The sequence below is a fragment of the Pelodiscus sinensis genome, chromosome 16, assembly GCF_049634645.1.
Source record: "Pelodiscus sinensis isolate JC-2024 chromosome 16, ASM4963464v1, whole genome shotgun sequence".
Classification (NCBI taxonomy): domain Eukaryota; kingdom Metazoa; phylum Chordata; order Testudines; family Trionychidae; genus Pelodiscus; species Pelodiscus sinensis.
The window spans coordinates 22,575,997-22,601,419 of record NC_134726.1 but is presented as its reverse complement, the minus strand read 5'-3'; the positions used below and the strand labels follow the sequence as shown (position 1 = coordinate 22,601,419).

At 43.3% G+C, this 25,423-nt stretch overlaps 1 protein-coding gene across 1 annotated transcript in view; it reads right to left on the bottom strand.

Annotated features, from left to right (window-relative positions):
- The window catches only part of LOC102454424 (putative short-chain dehydrogenase/reductase family 42E member 2), a 49,733-nt gene extending 34,804 nt beyond the window's left edge, over positions 1 to 14,929 (bottom strand). Inside the window, exons 1-2 of the mRNA XM_075899463.1 lie at positions 14,772 to 14,929; positions 10,607 to 11,004 (exon numbers count right to left, since the gene is read on the bottom strand). The gene's annotated coding sequence lies outside the window, so the exon portion shown is untranslated. The remainder of the gene's footprint in view (positions 1 to 10,606; positions 11,005 to 14,771) is intronic.
- Between the last annotated feature and the right edge of the window lie 10,494 nt (positions 14,930 to 25,423).

Sequence of the window (25,423 nt, the reverse complement as noted above, 5' to 3'; positions counted from 1 at the left end):
TTACTAGCAATTAGAAACACTATTCCAGAGGATACCACTGCCAATCTGGTAGCAGACCTATGTAACTTTGTTTTCACCCACAATTATTTCCAATTTGGGGACAACTTATACCTCCAGATCAGCAGCACAGCCATGGGTACCCACATGGCCCCACAGTATGCTAACATCTTTATGGCTGACTTAGAACAACGTTTCCTCAGATCCTGTCTCCTTTTATCCCTTCTCTACTTATGCTACATCGATGACATCTTTATGATCTGGACCCATGGCCAAGAAACACTGGATGCATTCCACAGATTTTAACAACCTACACCCCACCATCAATCTTAGCCTGGACCATTCTACATGAGAGATCCATTTCCTGGACACCACAGTACAAATCACCAATGGAAAATTAGACACCACTCTCTACAGAAAACCTACTGACTCCTATAGTTACCTACATGCCTCCAGCTCCCATCCAGGACACACCATATGATCCATCATCTATAGCCAAGCCCTTAGATACAATCGTATCTGCTCTAATACCACTGACAGAGACCAGAAACTTCAGGATCTCTACCAAGCATTTATAAACCTCAATTACCCACCTGGAGAAATAAAAAAACAAATTGAAAGAGCAAGACGAATACCCAGAAACCATCTACAAGACAGACCCAAGAAAACCAACAATAGAACACCTCTTGTCATCACCTATAGCCCCCAACTTAAACCCGTCCGATGCATTATCAATAATCTACAACCTATACTGGAACAGGATACGACCCTCAGAAAGGCTCTGGGAAAAAGACCCATAGTCTCCTATAGACAACCACCTAACTTCAGGATGATTCTTACCAACAACCACAGGATATACCACACTAATACCAACCCTAGAACTTTCCCTTGCAACAAACCCCGGTGCCAGCTTTGTCCATATATTTACTCTGCTGACACCATTATTGGACCTAACTATGCCAGTTACAAGATCAAGAACACATATTCCTGTTCATCCAGAAATATAATTTATGCTATCATGTGCCTAAAGTGTCCATCTGCTATGTATATTGGACAAACTTCTCAGACACTTCGCCAAAGAATCAATGCACATAAAACAGACACCAGGCTCTCTCACAGAGAGAAAACTGTTGCTTGCCATTTTAACCAGATTGACCATTCTTTCAATGACCTTAAAACATGCATATTGTTTCAAAGAGATTTTAACTCCAGACTTCAAAGAGAAGCCTCAGAACTGTCATTCATGCTTAAATTTGACACTTTACATATGGGTCTTAATAAAGATGCTAATTATCTCACCCATTACAAAGATAGCTTCCCCAGTTATCACCCCTAATATCATTACCTCGCAGACACTAACCTTCGCCTCTTACCCCTCCTCTGTTCTTAAATCTGATTAATCAATTTTATATGACACCTTATAGACTAACTGAAGACCCACTTCGTCAGATGCGTGGGTCTTTGCCCACGAAATCTTATGCTCCTACACTTCAGTTAGTCTATAAGGTGCCACAGGACTCCTCGCCACTTTTGCAGATTCAGACTAACACGGCTACCCCTCTGATACTCAATTTTATATGTGTTAACTTTTTTTTTATTGTATTACTTTGGTATATATGGTCATGCCAATTTTCTTCCACATATTGATCTGAGGAAGTGGGTCTGGCCCACGAAAGCTCATCACCTAATAAACCATCCTGTTAGTCTTTAAAGTGCTGCATAGTCCTGTCTTTTGTTTCAGCTAGATCACTGCATATCTATCACTATCCCACCATACAAACACACAGTGTGAAAGTTAAGAATAAAGTCATGCCGATATATTGAAATGTGCCTTTATACTAAAACAAAGAGTCTATTCTCCCATCAATTAAGACATATGAGATGTTATAGGGCTTGGAAATGTGCCATTCTAGCTAGCTGTAGGGGCTAAGTACTCACACTTTATTATCGGAGTTGCTTGGATTCACACTTCAGACTGAAGGCTTGTCTGCTTAAAGGACTAGAATGGCACAGCTACACCAATGCAGCTGCAATGCTGTAGCACTTTAGTGAAGATGCCTCCTATGCTAATGGGAGAGCTTCTTCTAAGGGTAGTGATAGAAATGTAGCCGTGTTAGTCTGGGGTAGTTGAAGCAAAATGCAGGACAATGTAGCACTTTAAAGACTAACAAGATGGTTTATTAGATGATGAGCTTTCGTGGGCCAGACCCACTTCCTCAGATCAAATAGTGGAAGAAAGTAGTCACAACCATATATACCAAAGGATACAATTAAAAAAAATGAACAAATATGAAAAGGACAAATCACATTGCAGAACAGAAGGGGGATGCGGGGGGGTGGGAAGGGGGAGGAGGAAGGTAAGTGTCTGTGAATTGCTGATATTAAAGGTAGGGAGAGTGGGATGTTTGCCCGCATCCCCCTTCTGTTCTGCAATGTGATTTGTCCTTTTCATATTTGTTCATTTTTTTTAATTGTATCCTTTGGTATATATGGTTGTGACTACTTTCTTCCACTATTTGATCTGAGGAAGTGGGTTTGGCCCACGAAAGCTCATCATCTAATAAACCATCTTGTTAGTCTTTAAAGTGCTACATTGTCCTGCATTTTGCTTCTTCTAAGGGTGTAAGTAATTCACCTTCCTGAGAACAGTAGTTGTGTCATCAGGAAAAGCTCTCCCATTGACATGATGCTATCTACACTAGGAGTTAGGCTGGTATTTTGTCATTCAGAGGTGGGGATTGTCAACATCCATGAGCAATGTAATTTCACTCAAGTTACAATGTAGTTTCACCCTCATAATCCTGAGGGTTCAGAGTGCAAAACTAAGTTCTGGATGATGATTTCACACCCAGAATATCACAAAAAGAGAAAATGTGCTAATATAAAGGATTAAAATGTCTAGAAAAATGAGCTATGAGGAAAGACTGAAAAAATTGCATTTGTTCAGTTGGGGAAAGAGAAGACTGAACGGGGACATTATAGCAACTTTCAAGTACTTAAAAAGAATGTTACAAGGAAGAGGGAGAAAAATGATTCTCCCAAATGCTTATGATAGGACAAGAATTGATGGGATTAAATTGCAGCAAGGAAGGTTTAGGTACATTAAGACATTAGGACAAATTTTGTAACTGTCCAGGTAGTTAAGCACTGGAATGAATTGCCCAGTGAAATTTTGGAATCTCCATTACTGGAGATTTTTAAGAGCGGGTTAGATATCTGTCAGGAATGGTTTAAATGGTTCTTGGTCTTAGGTGCAGGGGACTCAACTTGATGTTATCTTGTGGTCTCTTCCAGTTCTATTATTCAATGATTATAGAGAAAAAACTGAAAGCAACCCACTCTCCTGAAGTAAAATAAATAAAAAGAAAATAGTCCTCTAGCCTCCAAAAGAGGAACTATCACAATTTATACATTGTGAAAATAAGTTACGTTATAAGCAGGTGTGATAGATCCAGACCAGCTGTCTGCCATACATGCTGGAGCTTGGGTAGGCAGCTTTCTCTTCCCTGAGTTAAAAAAAAAAAGCCATACTCTAGCATAATCAGGCAGGCACCTGGGGTCAATTGAAACTTGCTAGAAGCCACAGGCTAATTAAACGCCTGCAGCCAATTAAGGCTTGTGGTGTCGCTTTAAAAGGTCTCCCCTAGGCAAGGAAGGGGGAGAAAAAGAGCAAAGGACAGGAAAGAGGGGGTGCTGTGTGAGAACAGAACAGAACAGAACAGAGGGAATTGTTTGGAGAAGTGGCCCAGGAAAAAGCTCCCAGATTCTGAGTGGCAAGCCTCTGAGGCTAACACTATCTGCCAGGAGCACAAGACCCATACAGAATAGCTGGAGCTTTGCCACACAGGGTAAAGCTCTCCCTTTTGTCTTCCACAAAGACAGACTGAAAGCTAGGCTGTAATATCATGCCAGGTGAGCTCTGGTAGGCCAGGTCTATACTACAGGCCTCTCGTTGGCATAACTACATTGCACAGAGGTGTGGAAAAAACCTCCTTCCCATGTAGCTGTACCACCCCAGACAGGAGGTGGGGTGGTACAGCAGCAAAAGCCAAGAGGAGCTGCTGGCATGGGGTGCTGGCTCCCAGGAGCAGTAGCACTACGCTCCTCCCCTTTGACCATCGCACCTTCTGAGAGCAAAGCCTGGTGGATCAGTGGATACGGATTTCAATCCATGGATATCTGCATCTGCAGATAGACGTTTGTATCCATGCAGGGCTCTACTTGTCTCTCTCACCAACAGAAGATGATCCAATAAAAAAAGATATTGCCTCACCCTACTTGTCTCTGCCATTTGTCAGTTGTAAGAGACAGTTAAGAGGCTACCCCTAAACCAAAAGCTTAATAGATTTGGCCTAGCAACTAGCCCAATCTGGGTGAAGGCATAGTAACCAGGCATAGGGGAAGAGAATATCCAGAAGAAACTGAGACGTTGGGGAAGTTATTTACTCCTTCACATGACACAAGAACTATGGGTCATCAAATTAAATTAGTAGGCAACAGGTTTACAAAAGAGAAAAGGAATTATTTCTTCACACAATACACACACAACCTGTGGAACCTGTTTCTAAGGGATGTTGTGAAGGCCAAAACTGTAACATGGTTGAAAAAAGAATTATATATGTTTGTGAAGGATAGGTCCATCAACGGATATTAGCCAGGATAGACAGGGATGCAACACCATACTCTGTTCTGTTCATTTTCTCTGGGCTCCTGGCATTGGCCGCTGTTGGAAGACTGGATACTGGGCTAGACGGACCTTTGGTCTGGCCCAGTATGTCTGTTCTAATAGACCAGCATATCTCAATCCTTTTGATGGCTTATAACAGCAATTAAGGAGTACAAAGTGAGCTAGGGACTGCAGCAGATCTCGTTTGGAATTCCTGAAAAAGAACAAAGGGATTTGGACTATGTAGAAACCTGACAATCCAAAATTGAAGAATTCACACATTTGCTCGGGAAAATTTGAGGATAGACTCTGATAAAATGAATAGATTCTATGATGTACAGTCAAAGGGGGGATATTTTAAAAGAGGTGACTTGGTCTGTTTCCGTAATGTGAGAAAGAAGGTAGGAGTCCTAAACAAAATAAACCTTGGGAAGGACCTGTCACAGGTAGACAGGACCTAATATATGCCCCACCTTGTAATTAGTCTCTCGGGAGATGCCTCTTTAATATGTCAGAGTCCAAGGACCTACAGTTTCACAGGGAGAGTCCCTCAGCCTCCAAGACTGGGCCTGGGCATAGTCTCTGTGTGGCTCCCTGAAGCAAATCCCGGTTAAGCCAAGAAGCAGTAGCTAGGCCAGTGGAAGAATTCTGTCAACCTAGTGCTGTACACAGGGACTTAGGATGGCTTAACTGTATTGTTCAGGTATGTAGGTCTTTCACACCCCTAAGTGACGCAACTAGGTTAATTTAATTCTCCTCTGTATATCAGCCCTAAGTTTTCCCAGAAAGTAAATTTAATTCTCCTCCCACCACCACTGGGTAGCAATGCAAAATAGGGGGGAAACAGAAACACAATACTAGGTGTAAGGAGAGTAGAAGCCCTTGGAAGGAACCTTACATAATAGTGAAAACAAAGTGGTGTACAGGATACAAGTGAGTCTCAAGGCAAAACCAAAAGGGACCAAGTAAGGTGATATTTGCAGGGATAGATTTCAGCCTGGCTCCCTCTGAATCTGAGCATGTAACTGTGGATATTGAGTCTGAGGAAGTTATGGCAGTAATGAGTCCCTCACTTGAACAAACTGGGCAGGAACTGTCACAGCCAACAAGTTGCACAGGAACAATAGACATGCCTCAGGAGAACCCTGCAAGAAAAGTCAAGCAGAGAAAAGTTCCAAAGAATAATTTTTTTATGTTGATTATGTGAAACTACTCTGAGAGAGAGAGAGAGAGAGAGAGAGAGAGATGCTGTATATATGTAAATAGTTCAGTTTATATAATCTGAATTTTTTTATTATATTTCTATTTGAGATGGGTTATCAAGTTTCACCATTTTAGGCCTCATTGGGATGATGGACAAAGCTGAGATTTGAGGTGGTGACATTATGAGTTGAGCTAAAACCTCTTTAAACTGATGGGTGAATGAGTCTTCCATTTAAATCAGTTGTAAGAGAAGTTAAGTGGGCCACATAATAAACAAATCCTAATAGAATGAGCTCAGAAGTAGCACCAAGTGGGTGGATATTGGACTGGGTATAGTGAGCAGACTGAAGTGCTGAGTAGGAGAACCCCCAGAAACACAGAACAGGGTAAGGCAAGACAGCCAAGCCTGTAAGCCAGTGGTGGGCAACCCGTGGCCTATCAGGGTAATCTGATTGTGGGCTATGAGACAATTTGATGAAGTTGGCCATCCACAGGCATTTCTCCCCCCCACCCTCCACAACTCCCAAATGGTTGCAGTTCACAATTTCTGGCCAATGGGAGCTGCGGGAAGCAGCTGCCTCCTGCAGCTCCCATTGGCCAGGAATCACAAACTGCAGCCACTGGGAGCTGCGGGTGTGTGTGATGTTATTGGATTCTGATATGAACGTGCAAAACATTGTTGTAACTACTATTATGTTTGCACCAAATGTTGTGCAAAATGAGATGGCTATAGAAGGCTTATGATTCACTGATTCTATGTATACCGCTCATATGCATGTATGATTTTTGTATTTGAAACTATGAGAATTGGCTATAAACTTGTATTTCACAGGTTTGCTTCTGGGAAATTATCAACAGGCTTTGCCCACCTTGTGAAAGAGTTGCTAGTTAAATGAATAGCAGTTCTTCACGGACAATGCACCTCAAGTGATACCAATCCACATCTGAGGAACTTTGCGATGAACATTCAGACCAGCATGTAAGCCATGGCTGCTTGCTGAAAAGGACTGAGCCATGCATAGATGGGTGACTTGCTCATGTGACAAACTCCTTTTTGGGAGATACTTTCTCAAAAGAAGAACAATGGAATTCCCTCCACATGAACAAGGGTATAAAGAGGGCCCTAGGGTTTCCTCTATCCTTGTCTTCATTCCAGCTTGTCATGTCTGAAGCATTTTTGCTATGAATTGAGCTCGAAAGGATTGATGACACATCCTGTGTTAGGATGGATTTCAGAGACTTATAAAACAACAGATTAATCCATCTCTGCTACAAGCCTGCACAAAGGACTATGCATTGGTGTAATTAGATTCCTTTTACAATTTTTCACTCAACCTTTTCTTTCTTTCTTTCTTTCGTTTACTAATACACCTTTAGATTTTAGATTCTAAAGGAGTGGCACAGCATGCTCTTTTGGGTAAGATCAGAAATATAAAATCGACCTGGGAATGTGGCTGGTCCTTTGGGATTGGAAGAACCTGTTCTGATTTGGTGAGATTGGCTTTCATAACCTCTCTTCTCTGTAAGGAGTGGTACTGGTTGTGGCACAGAAGCTGGAGTGTCTTAGGGGGCTGCTTGTGTGATTTCTTGCTGGCCAGTGTGGCAAGCTGGTTTGGTGCCTCATAGTGGAGGACCCGTAGTTTTAGGCTGTAAGTAGCCCTGTCTTTAAGCAATTTGCCCTGATTTGACACTCTCAGCGGTGCTCTCAGAAACCTTGTTATATTAGAGGAGGTAATGCCTCTGGATGGTCAATGTCAGCAAAATGTCTGGCAGCCCACAATCAGATTATCCTGATGCACTGCAAGTGGCCTGCAGGTTTCTCACCACAACTGTAAACACAGTACGACCCTGGAAAAAGTTACAGAGCCCTTTTGGACTTCATAGAATCCTAGAACTGGAAGGGACCTCAAGAGGTCATTAAGTCCAGACCCTTGCACTCACGGCAGGTCCAAGCACTGTCTAGATCAGTGGTCTCCAACCTTTCTACACCCAAGATGACTTTTTAAATGTCAGGACAAGCCAAGATCTACCCCACCCCTTCCCCAAGACCCCACCCCTTCTTTGAAGCCCTGTCCTCTCTGTTCTCCACTTCTCCATCACTTGCTATCCCCAGCTCTTACTTACTCTCACTGAGTTGAAACCGGAGGTGTGGGCTCTGGGGTGGGAATGAGGCATTTGGATGTGGGAAGAGGTGAGTGGTGCAAACTCTGGGAGGAAATTTGGGTGCAGGAGGAGGTGGAGAAGGGGATGCTGGCTTGGGGAGGGGGTTCCAGATTGGGGAGTGTTGGGGTCAGGTAGAGGGTTGGGGTACTGAGCAAGCCACAGGCTTGTGGATGTGAGGGTGCAGGAGTTTGGATTGGGGTGTGTGAAGGGCTCAGGGCAGGGAGGTTGGGAGTATGATGGGCTCAGGATACAGATTTGTGGTGTGTGGAGGGTGCAGAAGTGTTGTGGCTGAAGACTGAGGATGTGGGGGTGCAGGAGTTTGGGAATGTGAGAGGCTCAGGACAGGGGGTTCCAGGGAATGATAGGCTCAGGTTTAGGGTCCGGGGTATGTGTGCAGGACTATTATGATGCTGCGGCCAGATGGGGGCTTGGCCCCAATTGGGGGGCTTATTGGCCAGGCTTCATTTTTAAATAAAATATTATGTCAAACACAAAAGGTTTCAGCATTGTCTTTATTTATGAGAGGGGCGGGGAACCTGTTTTGAGTCAGGGGTCACTGACCCACAGAAAAGTCAGTCGGAGCCACACAAGTGAGATGCAAAAAAACCCAAACCCTCGAAAATCCCCCAAGCCTCACCAATTTGGCCCCAAATGAGACATCTCCCTCCCCTGGCACTCCAGCCCCAGGCTAGATGAACTTTTCTGGGTTCCAGGGTTAGTGGAATTTGTGGGCCCCTATACAATCTGAGGTGGGGCCAAAAATGAGGGATCCAGTGTGCAGGACAGGGTTGCCAGTGAGTGGGATAGGAATGGGGGTGCAGAATCTGGGTGGAAAATAGGGTATAGGAGCAAGCTGAGGGTGGGTGTCTGGCCAGGAGGGAAGGGACAGGAGCAAGGTGCTGGTGGGGGTCTGCCCAGGGGTCAGGGTGCTGATGGGAGCCTGGCCATGGGGCAAGGGCAAGGTGATGGTGGGGGTTTGCTCAGGGTGCAGGAGCAGAGTGCTGATGGGGGTCTGGCCAAGGGTCAGGTGCTGGTGGGGGTTTGGGCAGGAGGCAGAGTGCTGGTGACGGCTGGGGTGGGGTACTCATGCGGGTAGTCTGGCCAGGGGGAGGGGACAGGGACATCTCAGGCTGGTACCTGGGGATCCTGCAGCTGTACGCCAGGTCCGGGTCTCAGGAAGAAACGTGGACTGCTCTTCCCCTCCCCTGATCAGTTGGAGCTGGCTCAGTCTCGGGACCCCTACTCCCCGCCGCCCACACAGGAAGGCATCAGGGGGAAGATGCTGGCGCGCAACAGACCCAGTATTTCAGGAAGCACGCCAGCTGTTTGGGGGAGGGGCACAGCAGCCCGCATGCTTCTTGTGGTGCTGGACCTGGCATGCAGCTGTTGGACTTCTCCCCTCATTTTGCAGGAAACCGGCGCTACCTCCATTGTCGCTGGAGGTAGCGTCAGTAGGGGCTGCTCCTTGGGCATTGGGGGAACTGGAGAGGGGGCCCAAACGCCTAGCAATTGACTGGTCGTGCCCTCCCCCTGATCGACCAGTTGATCGTGATCGATGGGTCTAGATCATCCCTGACTGGTGTCTGTCTAACCTGCTCTTTAATATCTCCAGTGATGGAGATTCCACAACCCCTGTAGGCAATTTTACTCCAGTGTTTAACCACCGTGACAGGCAGGAAGTTTCCCCTGAACTTAAACCTCCCTTGCTGCAATTTAAGCCCATTGTTTCTTGTCCTAACCTCAGAAGCCAAGGAGAACAATTTTTCTCCCTCCTCCTTATAACACCCTTTTAGATACTTGATGCTTAATGACTTGATGCTAGCCAAAGACATTTGGTAAGCTAAGAAATTCTTCCTTTTATTTGTGGTTCCTACTGCATTCAGAGACACATGATTTTGTACATTCCTTGTAAATACATAGAGTTGGTCCAAAGAAATACCTGACTACCACCAAGTTCTACTCCCAGCTAGAACATCCACATAGCTCCAAACTTTGATTAGCTACTTGGATCAAAAGGGGCAACAGTTCCGCATGAAACTGGAAAAAGCCTTCAACTTTCTTTCACAAGCAGGACATTACATAAAATCTTTCTAAAACCATTTTTGGCACCTGTGTACTCATCACTGGCAGACAGTGTTAGAAAATGCTTACTGCATATTCAGAGTTGTATGGAAATCTCACTCAGAAATTTGTTTCCATTATTTACTACATCACTCAGTTCATCTCAATTTGTAGAAGTTATTTTGAGTGATTTACTCAAGCATATTTGCATTGATTACATAGAAGTTTTAGATCTTTGTCTAAGTCGGTCCAAATACAGTTGGTTCATCTTTAGCTTCCTGCTACAATCCTCATCACAAAAGCTATAAAGTACCTTACTACTTACAGAAAAAAAACAACAACAAATGGTCTGGTAGCACTTTATAGACTAACAAAACATGGAGATGGTATCATGAGCTTTCATAGGCACAGTGATACCAGCTACATGTTTTGTTAATCTATAAAGTGCTACCCGACCATTTCTTGGTTTTTTTCTGTAACCGACTAACTCGGCTACCCCTGAAGCTTACTACTTACAGTTAGTATTGTCCTGGGTCTTCCTTTCCAAGTAAATGGGAGGATGAAAACTCTTCTGGGATATTTATTACCCCCAGGATATCAGGCATCCTTACACCAGCATATTGATGTTTTCAGCTGTGAGCAGGTCCTTTATATTGCTCCATAATTTCAAAAGAGAAATACTTCCCAGTAGTTGGAGTCTGGGCTGGATGCCAGGGCAGGTGGGGCTGGTTTCACTTCCCTCCCAGAATTAGGGCAAGTGGCTTCCTTCTGTCAGTCTCTCTCTCACTGAATCAAGGTTTTAGCTTATGTGGAAGCACTGTTGAGAGCCACAGGGAGCATGAATATAGCATCTGATTTTTATATTAGAGTTCATTCCGTACGTGCAGAGAAAGCTGTCTCTCACGTGGGTGTATCTGAATGAGGTAGATTTATGAAAAATAAAATAAAGGGAATTTTAAATTCCTCTGAAATACATACAGGAAAGCCTGTTTTAAAAAAGTAAGAAAAAGTATTTTAAAATGAATCATTCATAGAATATAACTTCTTCCCAACTGAATGAGACTTTTTTTGGTTTAATCTAATCTAACAGACACAGAAAAGCTGGGAATTTAGATTTGCAGCACTGTTTTGCATGTAGTTGATACACAGTGAAGAATGAATGAGCTGGCAGTAGCTGGTTTAAAAACGTCCCTCAGATCTTTATAGATCAACACTTATTACTGCAAATGCCTTAACATTTTCATTTTGACTTTTCCAGTCCCAGATCCAAATACTGAAAATGTTTACATAGGTGCTTAAATTTAAGCACACAAGTTGTCCTGTTGATTCAATGATTATACATGCTTAGGTGGCTGCAGGATTGGGGCCTTTGTGCACCGTGACAAAACAGCCTATGCTGGTGTGGGGGGGTCCCATGCTTGTCTTGATTGGGGGAGGGGGGAGACTAGGACAACACCCCTTACCCCCTGCTCTTGGGGCACCACGGACCCCACTAATGATGCAGGAAGATAGTAGAGAAGGGAAGCAGGAAAGAGATCTGGGCCTCAGACTCTCTCAACTACTGCAGGTTTTTTACCCTCTTCCCCTCTGGGTAGGGTTACCCTTGATCCTTGATACTGGGGGAGACAGATCCTATCCCAGCAGAGCAAGGAGACTCAGTTTTCTCTCTTTCCTAGGGCTTATGTATCTCTCCTCTAGCTCTCTCCCATTGCGCCCTGACCCTGCTGTAGCACAGCCCATAGAATCAGTGAAGTGCAGCCAAAAACTGGCACATGACACACGAGAAAAAGAAAATGTTCTTAAATTCAGACTATATACTTTCTCATTAGGGCATGATTATATGATTGTATGAAATTTTTTTCTGGGGATTTTAAAGCGCTTTTTCAGATATTAAGGATCAAAGCATTCTTTTTGAGGTCAGTGGCACTATCCCCATTTTCCAAAAAGTTAAACTGAGACCAAGATGACTTTAATTCCTTTACAAAACCTGCCCAAGAATGCAGTCTGAGAGAGAGCAGGATATTTAACCAAGGAATTCTGTACCCAAGAACATCTGTTCTTTTCAATTTAAGTCCAAATAGAGCCAACAGTGGACAAAGAGAGCTCTGAAATTTTCATATATTAATTTGAGTGAGAGTTTCTGGAGACATTTGTGAAACTTGTGCTGCTGGGGTGTCTAAGGTGAGAGGGTGACTGCATAATCAGATTTATAGTCACCATCCTGTGAGGATGATGTACAGATAAACAAGGCGAGGTTTGTCTTTCAGGTGATGCTACAGCTGTAGCATCTGCCAGGTGTGTGGTTTAGCTATCACAGATTTGGGGCAAAGGTTGGGGAGGGTGCATCTATACAATGACTTTGTTTTTTATGAGACTGGGACGTGATTAATTCATCACCCAAGTCAGCCTGAGCTGGCTTTAGGTGTCTGGCCATGCAGGCCTGTGGACAAGGCCTTTTTAACTTCATTGAATGAGTCAGCCTGCAGCAGAGTTTCCCTGGGTGTGCTAGAATTAAGTTCAGAATATAATCACTAGTTCTTATGGACAGTCTATTTTTTTTTGTTTTTCTTTATGTTAAAAATGTTGCTTGTAGGCTTTATTTACTACACTTTTCTGTTGCTCAGGAAGCTAAGTATTTTCATCAGTTACATTTTACCTATGGTCAAGCTTTGCAAAAACACACACCTAAGCATATAAAGAAACCTGATCTGATTTTGAACGCAAGTTCAAATTCAATGGCAATTCAAAGTGCTATGCACTATTGAAAATTAGGCCAAATTTAAGGTCCAAAGCATGTTAGGGATTCTCACTGTGTTACAGCATTTTAAGTGTAGTAATAGCTTCCAACAGTAATCTTATAACTAAAAACATTTTTTCTCTCGTTTGCAGAATGAATAATACCCATTTAAATCTCTTATTGATTTTTATTATGAAACACAAGCTGTATAGGAGCAAGCTGAGGGTGGGTGTCTGGCCAGGAGGGAAGGGACAGGAGCAAGGTGCTGGTGGGGGTCTGCCCAGGGGTCAGGGTGCTGATGGGAGCCTGGCCATGGGGCAAGGGCAAGGTGATGGTGGGGGTTTGCTCAGGGTGCAGGAGCAGAGTGCTGATGGGGGTCTGGCCAAGGGTCAGGTGCTGGTGGGGGTTTGGGCAGGAGGCAGAGTGCTGGTGACGGCTGGGGTGGGGTACTCATGCGGGTAGTCTGGCCAGGGGGAGGGGACAGGGACATCTCGGGCTGGTACCTGGGGATCCTGCAGCTGTACGCCAGGTCCGGGTCTCAGGAAGAAACGTGGACTGCTCTTCCCCTCCCCTGATCAGTTGGAGCTGGCTCAGTCTCGGGACCCCTACTCCCCGCCGCCCACACAGGAAGGCATCAGGGGGAAGATGCTGGCGCGCAACAGACCCAGTATTTCAGGAAGCATGCCAGCTGTTTGGGGGAGGGCTACAGCAGCCCGCATGCTTCTTGTGGTGCTGGACCTGGCATGCAGCTGTTGGACTTCTCCCCTCATTTTGCAGGAAACCGGCGCTACCTCCATTGTCGCTGGAGGTAGCGTCAGTAGGGGCTGCTCCTTGGGCATTGGGGGAACTGGAGGGGGGGCCCAAACGCCTAGCAATTGACTGGTCGTGCCCTCCCCCTGATCGACCAGTTGATCGTGATCGATGGGTCTAGATCATCCCTGACAGGTGTCTGTCTAACCTGCTCTTTAATATCTCCAGTGATGGAGATTCCACAACCCCTGTAGGCAATTTTACTCCAGTGTTTAACCACCGTAACAGGCAGGAAGTTTCCCCTGAACTTAAACCTCCCTTGCTGCAATTTAAGCCCATTGCTTCTTGTCCTAACCTCAGAAGCCAAGGAGAACAATTTTTCTCCCTCCTCCTTATAACACCCTTTTAGATACTTGATGCTTAATGACTTGATGCTAGCCAAAGACATTTGGTAAGCTAAGAAATTCTTCCTTTTATTTGTGGTTCCTACTGCATTCAGAGACACATGATTTTGTACATTCCTTGTAAATACATAGAGTTGGTCCAAAGAAATACCTGACTACCACCAAGTTCTACTCCCAGCTAGAACATCCACATAGCTCCAAACTTTGATTAGCTACTTGGATCAAAAGAGGCAACAGTTCCGCATGAAACTGGAAAAAGCCTTCAACTTTCTTTCACAAGCAGGACATTACATAAAATCTTTCTAAAACCATTTTTGGCACCTGTGTACTCATCACTGGCAGACAGTGTTAGAAAATGCTTACTGCATATTCAGAGTTGTATGGAAATCTCACTCAGAAATTTGTTTCCATTATTTACTACATCACTCAGTTCATCTCAATTTGTAGAAGTTATTTTGAGTGATTTACTCAAGCATATTTGCATTGATTACATAGAAGTTTTAGATCTTTGTCTAAGTCGGTCCAAATACAGTTGGTTCATCTTTAGCTTCCTGCTACAATCCTCATCACAAAAGCTATAAAGTACCTTACTACTTACAGAAAAAAAAACAACAAATAATGGTCTGGTAGCACTTTATAGACTAACAAAACATGTAGATGGTATCATGAGCTTTCACAGGCACAGTGATACCATCTACATGTTTTGTTAATCTATAAAGTGCTACCCGACCATTTCTTGGTTTTTTTCTGTAACCGACTAACTCGGCTACCCCTGAAGCTTACTACTTACAGTTAGTATTGTCCTGGGTCTTCCTTTCCAAGTAAATGGGAGGATGAAAACTCTTCTGGGATATTTATTACCCCCAGGATATCAGGCATCCTTACACCAGCATATTGATGTTTTCAGCTGTGAGCAGGTCCTTTATATTGCTCCATAATTTCAAAAGAGAAATACTTCCCAGTAGTTGGAGTCTGGGCTGGATGCCAGGGCAGGTGGGGCTGGTTTCACTTCCCTCCCAGAATTAGGGCAAGTGGCTTCCTTCTGTCAGTCTCTCTCTCACTGAATCAGTTCCGACTTACATACAGATTCAACTTAAGAACAAACCTACAGTCCCTATCTTGTACGTAACCCGGGGACTGCCTGTATTACATAACTATTCAACACCTTTTTATGACAACTGTCATATTCACTCAGATTATTTTAAACCTATTTGTTTAAACACACGCACACTCCCAGTTTATTAAAATTCTATTTAGAAAAATATCTAAGGAAAGTATGAAACAATTCTCTTAATCTTTTGGAGGGAGAGTTATATGAGAGTGGACAAGAACACACACAACTGGACCCCATTGAAAATTGTCTGGTGGAATACTTTTCCAGTAGAAAATACTGATTCTTTGAAACTGAAACATTCCACATAAACCTTTTTATTAAAAAAAATCAAAATAAAGCATTTCACTAAGTCAGAATGGAATGTTTTCAGCATATAAAAGTGTATTTTAGTTTTGTTTCAAAATAACTTTTTTATACTTTTGATACTTCATAACATTTAAATATAAAAATGAAAATGTAAAAGGAATTTTAAAGTTCAACATTAAAACAAGGTTTTGATTGATCAAAATGTTTTTTTCTAAATTTTTTGTTTCACAGGAAATTTCAAAATTGGATGTTTCATTCCAATTTGGAACAAAGTCAAATGCCATGATCTGGAAATGCTGGCTCCTGCCGGGTTTGGGCAATGCAGTTTGTGCCTGCATTATGAAAGCAAGAAAAGAATCAGCAGGAAGAGAGTCTCAGGAGGGATTTGGGAATGACAGCATGGCCTAAAGTAGCTGATCTGTCATCCATTAACAGGATAGACTGGGTTGTAAACTATGCTAACAAGAGAAAACTTTTTTACATGAGGTCAGTTTGCAGCACTGATTTGGATACAATTTACTCTCATTCAGGCAATTTTTTACTCAGGACTGGAATTTGTGCATGTGAAGACACACACTCCTGCCCTCTCTGTTTTCAACAGCTGCGAAGAGAGACCGATCATAATCATCTATCCTCCACAATTCAAGTGGTTACTAATATAGTTTTCAATTCCGTATACATTTGACACAGTCTAAAGCTTTTGTATCATTTAGAATAAAATTATGTAGCTAGGTAGCTGAGGCTTTGGAATTACAGATGGAAACTGGCATGTGTGAAATCAGTGAATTTCTGAAAATTATTCAAGAGAAGTTCAGGAGAATTTCAGTACAGAGAATTTCAGTACAGAGAATTGAATCTCCTCTGAAAATGTTGGGGTACACCATTAATTTTCAATCCGTGTTCACTGCAGAAGTCCAGAAATCCAATATTTGTCCAATTAAAATAGAAACTTGAGTATTGTACTGAAGTCATTAGCTCAGGTAAAAGCATAGTATATGATAGCAAAATACAAGCCAAGCCATCTTACACTCAGTTTCTAGAATTTACATTATTCTGAACGCCTTTTAAAAATTTAGGCTACGTCTACACTGGCCCCTTTTCCGGAAGGGGCATGGTAATTTTTGAAGTAGGAATAAGAGATCCTCCGGAAAAGGGCTTTTTTCCGGAGGATCTGGCCAGTGTAGACGCTCTTTTCCGGCTTTTCTATTTTTATTTAAATGCCGTGGGGGATATTTAAATCCCCCGCGGATTTCCCTATTACGATCTCAAAAATTACCATGCCCCTTCCGGAAAAGGGGCCAATGTAGACGAGCCCTAAGTGTTTAGAGTAGTTAACAAACAGGAAGAGATTTTATATAACCTCAGCCCTTTGCAATTTGGAGAGAGATTTTTTAAATTTATTTCCTACCTGTACATGTAGGGTCACAGCAACTGTTTAGTTTGGCTTAGGAGAAGCAGCAGGTGCCTAGTGTTGGGAGCTCTTGCAATTTCATCACAGCCCTTGTGATATCTGGTGTGTTTCCTAATGGTCCCGGCTCCTGAAGTCATGTGAATGCATGAGAATCTCAGCTTTCATTTAAAACAGTTTCTATCCCTCATAGATGCAGAGAAAAACTTGAAAGTATGGCCTAAGTGAACTCCAAATGTTTAAGAACTACAAGGACAAATTATTCTCTTTAAAAAAATCTAATTATTTTAAGCCAATATCATGATTTTGGGGGAGTCTGATCTGATCCCTTTCATTCCTACACTGGGCCCTGCAGCTTTGGCTCCCCTTGTCCTGCTTCCCTTCTAAGGGGCTTAACCTTTCACTTTGGGCCTGCCCATTATCTGGCAACTTTCTTTAAACCCTGTTTCTTTGTCACGCCAGCTATCTTTATTTCCTATCTCTTTTCTTTCAGCGTCCTCCTTCTTTCATTCATCACCCTTCTGTGTTTGTGCTCCTCTCTCCTCCACTTTTTAGCACATCTAGGGTACGTCTAGACAGCAGTGGTAATTCGGGATATTTCCAGTAACCCAAAATAGCTATTCTGCATCTTTTAAGGAAGCCCATTATTTTGAAGTTTGAGTATAGTTCAAATTGTGTAGCTTATTTCGAGCTAACGGTACAGTGCAGACGCACCCCTAAGTTCTTCTTGCTCTTTCCCTTGTTATTATCCCCTCTCTTTCTTTCTCATGTCTCCTCCCTTTTTTTAATCCCAATTTTCCTGTCCATCTGTTTTTTGGCCACTTCTCTTCAGATGTTTTGTGTCTCCCTTTTTTGGCCCCAGAGGACTGAAGGGCTCCTCATGCTGTATTTGGGAAGTGATGGGCACATCCCTCATCCATATATCCCTGCTAGGTCGTCTTAGCCATAAGAGCAAAAGGATAACTGAGAGTCCTAGCTCTGCTCTCGTGTTTGGAGCTAGTTCCCTTTCAGCAAGTTGAGATCCAAGGTAGCCCTTGTATCTGACCATTACCCAGTTCACACAAAAATACCAAAAGAGAAAAGCCAGCAAGAAAGCCCTAATATATCATTCTATAAACTGTAACACAAGGATGTCCAAAAAGTTATTAGTTTGTTTAAACATTGCAAAATAGCAGCTAAGTTCAGTTTCAGAGATTTTGAAATATTGTGCAACTTGCATGCTAAAATATTTCCCCAAACTTCATGAACTAACTTACCAAACTACACATTAAATTGACATAACTACATTAACACCCACTCTGTGAAAAAAATTCAGAGACAAATGCAACGTCTGAAAGTAGAATCTTCAATGCATATAAAAAGTTGGATTTGAAACTGCTTGTCTACAGGGCCACAGCACATGAATCAGCGTCTATCAGATTTGTGAAGGATGAGAAATGTTCTTGATGCAGTGGATGAAATTGGTGCCCACTCATGGTATGACACAGGGAACACACACAGCTTTAACAGTTGGAGATCTAAGTAGAGGAGCTCATTTCAGATTTATTTTGCATGAAATTAAATGATACAACATTGAATATGGATGCTCATATAGTGTACAGACCATTTTTTTCTACTGCTTGTAACTTAAAGGGATAGTTTAAGGAAATATACAATTAAGTAGACAGATTATACCTGAGATTACACAGGTAAATGTAAGCAATTAGGCCACATCTATTCTATGAGTCTTTTTGGCAAAAAATATGCTAATGAGGGACTCTGCATGAGTCAATCTCATTTGCATATTTTCTGCCGATCCGTGTTTGCGCAAAAACAAACATTTTCAGATCTTGCAGAAAAAGGGTTTTTTACACAAAAAGAAAACGTCCACACTGCTTGTTTTTGCGCAAAAACCCTAGCACAAAACTAATTGGCAGAAAATATGCAAATGAGATCACAACTCATGCAAAATGAGTCCCTCATTAGCAGGGCTTGACAAACGGTGGCGAAAACCGCTCGCCAGCCATGTACTGTGCATGCACAGGAGCCGCATTGCGCATGTGCAAGAGCCACATTACGCATGCGCGCGCCACGAATGAACAGGGCACGTGGCTGAAATCTACTCACCCTGGGCGAGTAGATCGTATAGTTTGTCGAGCCCTGCTCATTAGCATATTTTTTGCAGAGAAAACTCGTAGTGTAGACGTAGCCTTAGGGATTAACCTGTTCATTGAAGACACGCTTTCCTAGCCCACTAAATAGACACTGGTTTATGACTTCAATCATTAGGATTTGCATCCCTTTAAAAAAAATTGCCTGTTATAAATGTGATTTCATTATACATATAAATATCTAAATCCCTTTAAAATCCTGCTCATCTCTTGGTATTGATCATATTTTGCAACAAAGAATTCTATGGCTAATTATGTAAAAAGTTGTAAAGAATAAAGGTATAAATGTAGGGATACTTTACCAAACAATCTTTAACCCCGCTGCGGAAGGATATCTAGATCCTATGCATGCATCTGACGAAGTGGGTCTTTGCCCACGAAAGCTTATGCTCCTACACTTCAGTTAGTCTATAAGGTGCCACAGGTCTCCTCGTCGCTTTTGTTAGATCCTATTGCAGTTTTGAAAGAAAAGACAGTTATCGGTTCCATAACTGATGTCCCTTATATGCTGGAGATGTGTGCTTGTCCCATACACCAGTGCTAGAAGTTTTTCCTTTGGCAGTATCAGTATGGGTGCCAGTCTGGTGCCTCTGGATTGGTTCCTGCTTGGCATGGTATTAGGGTCACCATGGGCTCCATCCATCTTCAGTTTCTTCTTAGAAACTCTGACAGTGGGGAACAGGTGTGACATGGAATGGACATGAGTGACGCATCTCAAAAAGCGTCAGTTATAGAGCAGGTTGCTGTCTTTTCTTCTTTGCGTGCTCAGTGGCGGTCTGTCAATACAGGCAAACTAGGCAGTCACCTAGGGTGCCAAGATAAATGGCCGTCGAGGGCTTTGGAGGCGGGGGCACCGATTGCGTGCCGATCGTGCATTTCGCCTAGGGCGCCAGTTGCCGGCAGCTCATCTAGGACCGCTCCTGTGTGTGCTTATGTCCATTCCGCATTGGGGGGACTTCAAGCAGTACCCTGGGAGGTGGGTAGGCATTCATGGTGATGTAGATTGTAGCGCATCTCTGCTGAGCCCAGTGTCATCTCTGGCCTGTTGAGTGATGGCATAACGAGACATGAACGTGTGAACAGAGAACCATGCTGTGGCTCTACTTATGTCCTGGGTCTGCGTGTGCACCAGGAAGGCTGCTGAAGACACCTGTGCTCTAGTCGAAAGAGCTCTGATGAGTGGTGGTGGTGGGACCTCCACCAGCTCATAAGAGGTCTTAATGCAAGAGGTGACCCAGTTGGCAATCTTCTGCCAGGAGACTAGAAGGCCTTTCATCCTGTCCTTTGTAGTGATTATGGCAAAACTGCAGCAATTCCCCATGGGTCTTGTGCTACTAGCCGATAGCATTAGCCTCAGAGCCTCATTGTGGTCCTCCACAGAGTCTTTTTCTCTTTATTAGAGGCAGGAGCCACAGTCTACTGAGCCATGCTCATCACAGCCTAGTTCATAAGTTGGGGGTAAAATCTCCTCTGCAGGAGGGATGTTACATTGCTGTTACTGAGCTAATTGTATAGCCGGTACAATTGGTATCAACTATACAATTAGTCGATAAGACCACTATGCAGAGCCACAGTGGGGGTAGCTCCAGGAGCCAACTGCATTGCAGCTCTGCATTTTAAATGTAAGAGCAGAATGGCTCTACTATATTTAAAATGCAGAGGTGCAGCATCCGCGCGAGCCGGGACTGCTTGGTCCTGACCCCTGGCTCTATAGGCACTATATTTGCCCCTTTTCAGTCTTCTGGAATCTCTCCTTTCTCCCGTGATTTTCCAAAGATGTTAGCTAGAGGTGCAGATATCTCCTCTATCAGCTCCTTGAGTATTCTAGGATGCATTTCATCAGGCCCTGGTGACTTGTAGGCATCTAATTTTTCTAAGTGATTTTTAACTTGTTCTTTTTTTATTTTATCTTCTAAACCGCCCCCCTTCCCTCTAGCATTCACTATGTTAGGCATTCCTTCATCAGACTTCTCGGTGAAGACCAAAACAAAGAAGTCATTAAGTATCTCTGCCATTTCCAAGTTTCCTGTTACTGTTTCTCCCTCCTCACTGAGCAGTGGGCCTACCCTGTCCTTGGTCTTTCTCTTGCTTCTAATGTATTTATAAAAATACATTATTCCTGTAGCTCGTTTGAATTCATTTTGTACCTTTGCCTTTCTAATCTTGCCCCTGCATTCCTGTGATGTTTGCCTATATTCATCCTTTGTAATTTGTGCTCGTTTCCATTTTTATAGGACTCCTTTTTTATTTTTAGATCATGCAAGATCTCATGGTTAAGCCAAGGTGGTTTTTTGCCATATTTTCTATCTTTCCGACACAGCGGAATAGCTTGCTTTTGGGCCCTTAACAATGTCCCTTTGAAAAACTGCTGACTCTCTTCAGTTGTTTTTCCCCTCAGTTTTGATTCCCATGGGACCTTACCTATCAGCTCTCTGAGCTTTCCAAAATCCACCTTCCCGAAATCCATTGTCTATTTTGCTGTTCTCCCTTCTACCCTTCCTTAGAATTGTGAACTCTATGATTTCATGATCACTTTCACCCAAGCTGCCTTCCACTTTCAAATTCTCAACCAGTTTCTCCCTATTTGTTAAAATCAAATCTAGAACAGCTTCCCCCCTAGTAACTTTTTCAACCTTCTGAAATAAAAAGTTGCCACCAATGCAGTCCAGGAACTTATTGGATAGTCTGTGCCCCGCTGTGTTAGTTTCCCAACATATATCTGGATAGTTGAAGTCCCCCATCACCATCAAATCTTGGCTTTGGATGATTTTGTTAGTTGTTTAAAAAAAGCCTCATCCACCTCTTCCACCTGGGTAGGTGGCCTGTAGTAGGCTCCTAGCATGACATCACCCTTGTTTTTTACCCCTTTTAGCCTAACCCAGAGATTCTCAACACTTCCATCTCCTACGTCCATCTCCACCTCATTCCAAGTGTGTACATTTTTAATATATAAGGCAACACCTCCTCCCTTTTTTCGCTGTCTATTCTTCCTGAGCAAGCTGTACCCTTCCATCCCAACATTCCAATCATGTGTATTATCCCACCAAGTTTCTGTGATGCCAACAATGTCATAATTGTATTTATTTATTAGCACTTCCAGTTCTTCCTGCTTATACTTCTCACATTTGTATATAGGCATCTAAGATACTGATTTGATCTTGCCTCCCAGTTTTGCCATGACCCTCCGTTCTCTCTGCTATTATAGCCCACGCCTCTCATTTCCGACCCATCTCCCAGGTCTCCATGTTCTTCACTTACCTGTGGGCTTTGCTCCCTGACCCCGTCGAACCTAGTTTAAAGCCCTCCTCACTAGGTTAGCCAGTCTGAGTCCAAATAGGGTCTCCCCCTCCTTGAAAGGTGAATGCCATCTCTGCCTAGCAGTCCTTCCTGGAATAGCATCCCATGGTCGAGGAAGCCAAAGCCCTCCTGGTGACACCATCTTCACAGCCAGGCATTCACCTCTAGGATGTACCTGTCTCTGCCCGGGCCCCTACCTTTGACAGGAAGGATCGAAGAGAATACCACCTGTGCTCCAGACTCCTTCACCCGTACTCCCAGAGCCCTGTAGTCACTCTTGATCCACTCAGTGTCACGCCTTACAGTATCATTTGTGCTCACATGGATGAGTAGCATGGGGTGGTAATCAGAAGGCCAGATAACCCTCAACAATGCCTCCATAACATCTTGGATACGGGCCCCCAGCAGACAGCATACCTTCCAAGATGAAATGTCAGGGCCACAGATGGGCGCCTCCGCTGATAGGCTTATGCTTATCAGATACATTGACTAGTCACTTACATCCCTACTCTGGAGTGCTGATCTCCCAGGGGTTGGGCCTCTTTCTTTTGGCCTACTGTTAAATCAGTAGCTATCTTTACTTGTACCAGGGGTTTATTCGTTGGGATCTGAGTCCCCCTGGACAAGTGGTACAAGACTCCTCTCTTGCCAAGGCTTTAGAAGATTGACATGGTATATCTGTTCTTGTTTTTGGCATTCAGGTTTCCGTAATTTATAATTTACTTCCCTCCATAGTTTTGATTACCTCATAGGTACCCTGCCACTGGGCCACTAGTTTACTCTCCGTCATGGGTACCATGACCATTACTTGATCCTCCAGCTGAAACTGATGAACCTTTGCCTGTGTGTTGTAGTATGCTTGCTGGGCCTCTGGGGCTTCTTCCATATGTTCGCTCATGATGGGGATAACATGGGCTATCTGGTCCTTCATTTGCAATATATTATTCTTTCCAGATCTCTTTCATTAGGTCTAAGATGCCCTGAGGGTTGTGTCCATACAATAATTCAAAGGGAGAGAATCTGGTAGAAGCCTGAGGCACCTCACGCATGGTGAAAATGAGGTAGGGTATTAGGTTGTCCCACTCCTTCCCATCTTTGTCTACCACTTTCATGGCCTTGAGGGTCCTGTTGAATCTCTCAACCAGGCCATCAGTTTGTGGGTGGTAAACAGAGGTCCGTAAAGGTCTCAACATGAAGCAGGGAACACAGGTCCTTCCTTAACTTGGACGTAACTGGGGTCCCCTGATCAATGAGGATTTCTTTAGGTAGCCCTACCTGGGCAAAGATTGCCACCAGTTCTTTGGTAATAGTCTTAGATGCTGTATTGTAGGGGAATGGCTTTGGAGTCCCTGGTGGTGTAGTCTAATACAATAAGTATGTATTAGTGGTCTCAGACCATTTTCTCTAATGGTCCCACCAAGTCCATGGCTATCCATTCAAATAGAACGTCGATGAACGGCAGGGGAACTAATGGGGCTAGTAGATGGGAACAAGGACTGTGTAAATGACATTTGGGGCAGAAGGTGCAACACCTCTGGACATCTTCGTGTACCCCCAGCCAGAAAAATCAGTTTAGGATTCTTGCTTGGGTATTCTCCACCCCCAGTTGTCCTCCAAACAGATGACCATGGGTGAGGTTTAGAATTGCCCTCTGATATTTTTGGGGTACTAAGAGCTGGTGTGCCTCTTGCTCTTGTAGGTGTATGATCCTGTAGAGATCTTTTTTGATTATGAAGTATGGACCTGCCCCCCAGGTTTTACGTGCAATGGGTATCCCATCTTTCTCGGTCACTGCTTTCCTGGAATTCTCATACCTGGGGTCTGTCATGTATGCTTAGCAGCTCTTTAAAATTAAGCCATAGCAAAAGCATAGACAGCTATGTTTAAGAGGAAGTAGCCTAACCGCAAACTACATGGATTGCCTTTTTTGCTGTTAAGAGGAAATGTATTATGAAATATGATAATTTAGGATAAAATAGTAAGAGTAAGATCCTCCGCTAATTCGCTAGCCCTTAGTAACAAACCAAACTGAGTCAAAATCTGGTCTAAGAAAAAAAATGTTTTGCATCTGCTTGCAAGTCAAATATTCACAGAACTGAACAGACAATGAGACATCAGGCCATAAGTACCCTGCAGTAACGACAGTGGGTACCTCATCATCTACAACTTATTCTGGAAACTGAACTCACGTGCTGCTCTCTGACGACAAGAGGCAGGAGGTCTTACTGAGGCAGGCATCGTAACAGCATTCATCATCCTCTACCTGGCCAGTAGGTAGAGAGATGCTGATACACCTGATCGTGTGAGTCAAAAAATCTTTCAAAAAGAGTAAAAAAATTTAACAAAAGAGTCTACAAATTCAAGAAAAACAAAATAATCTTGATAAGCTGGCCCTGGCAGCTTCAGGACTTGGGGAGAGAGATCTCTCCTTGTTATAGCTCTGAACTCCGGTGTGGGGCTTAATGGAAGCTTAGAGGGGTAACAGCTTAGTGCCCAAGTTTCGTAACTAGAAGTGTATATTTTATGCAATTGCTGGAAAATTCTGCATCGCTTAGAACTGTGTAGTTAGTTTGAATTGCACTTTCTCGCAAGACTCCTGTGACACATGTTCAGTGTCTCAGTGAACTAGATACACTGTTACAAAAGAAGTCTGAATAAACTATCACTGAAGTCAGTGGTAGTCTCTCTCTCCCTTTATTTTAGTTGAGAATTGACTTGGATCCATAGGATGCGTCAACACTTCACCTGGAGCGTGAAATAAACTACACAATTTGAGCTACGTACTCTGCATAGATTATTTCAAGTTAATTTTGAAGTAGCTTATTTCAAAATTTGGCACTGTCTACACAGCGCCTATTTCAAAATAAATTGCTATTCCGAAATGTTCCTTACTTCTCGTGGAATAAGGATTACAGGGACATTAGAATAGTGAGCCCATTATATTCTGAAACAAGGGGCATGCTCAAAAGATGCATAATAGCTAAAATAGTGCTGCAGTGTAGACATAGCCAAAGTGAATTCAGCTGGACTTTGCATAAAAGAGTATTGCTTGCTTGTGTGTGTGATTTCTAGAATAATTTTTCCTTTCTACTTGTGAGGGCAAACAAACAGAAAATTTAGAGCAGGAAGTGAAAACAGTTATTTGCAAAATCTTTTTGGCAAATGTG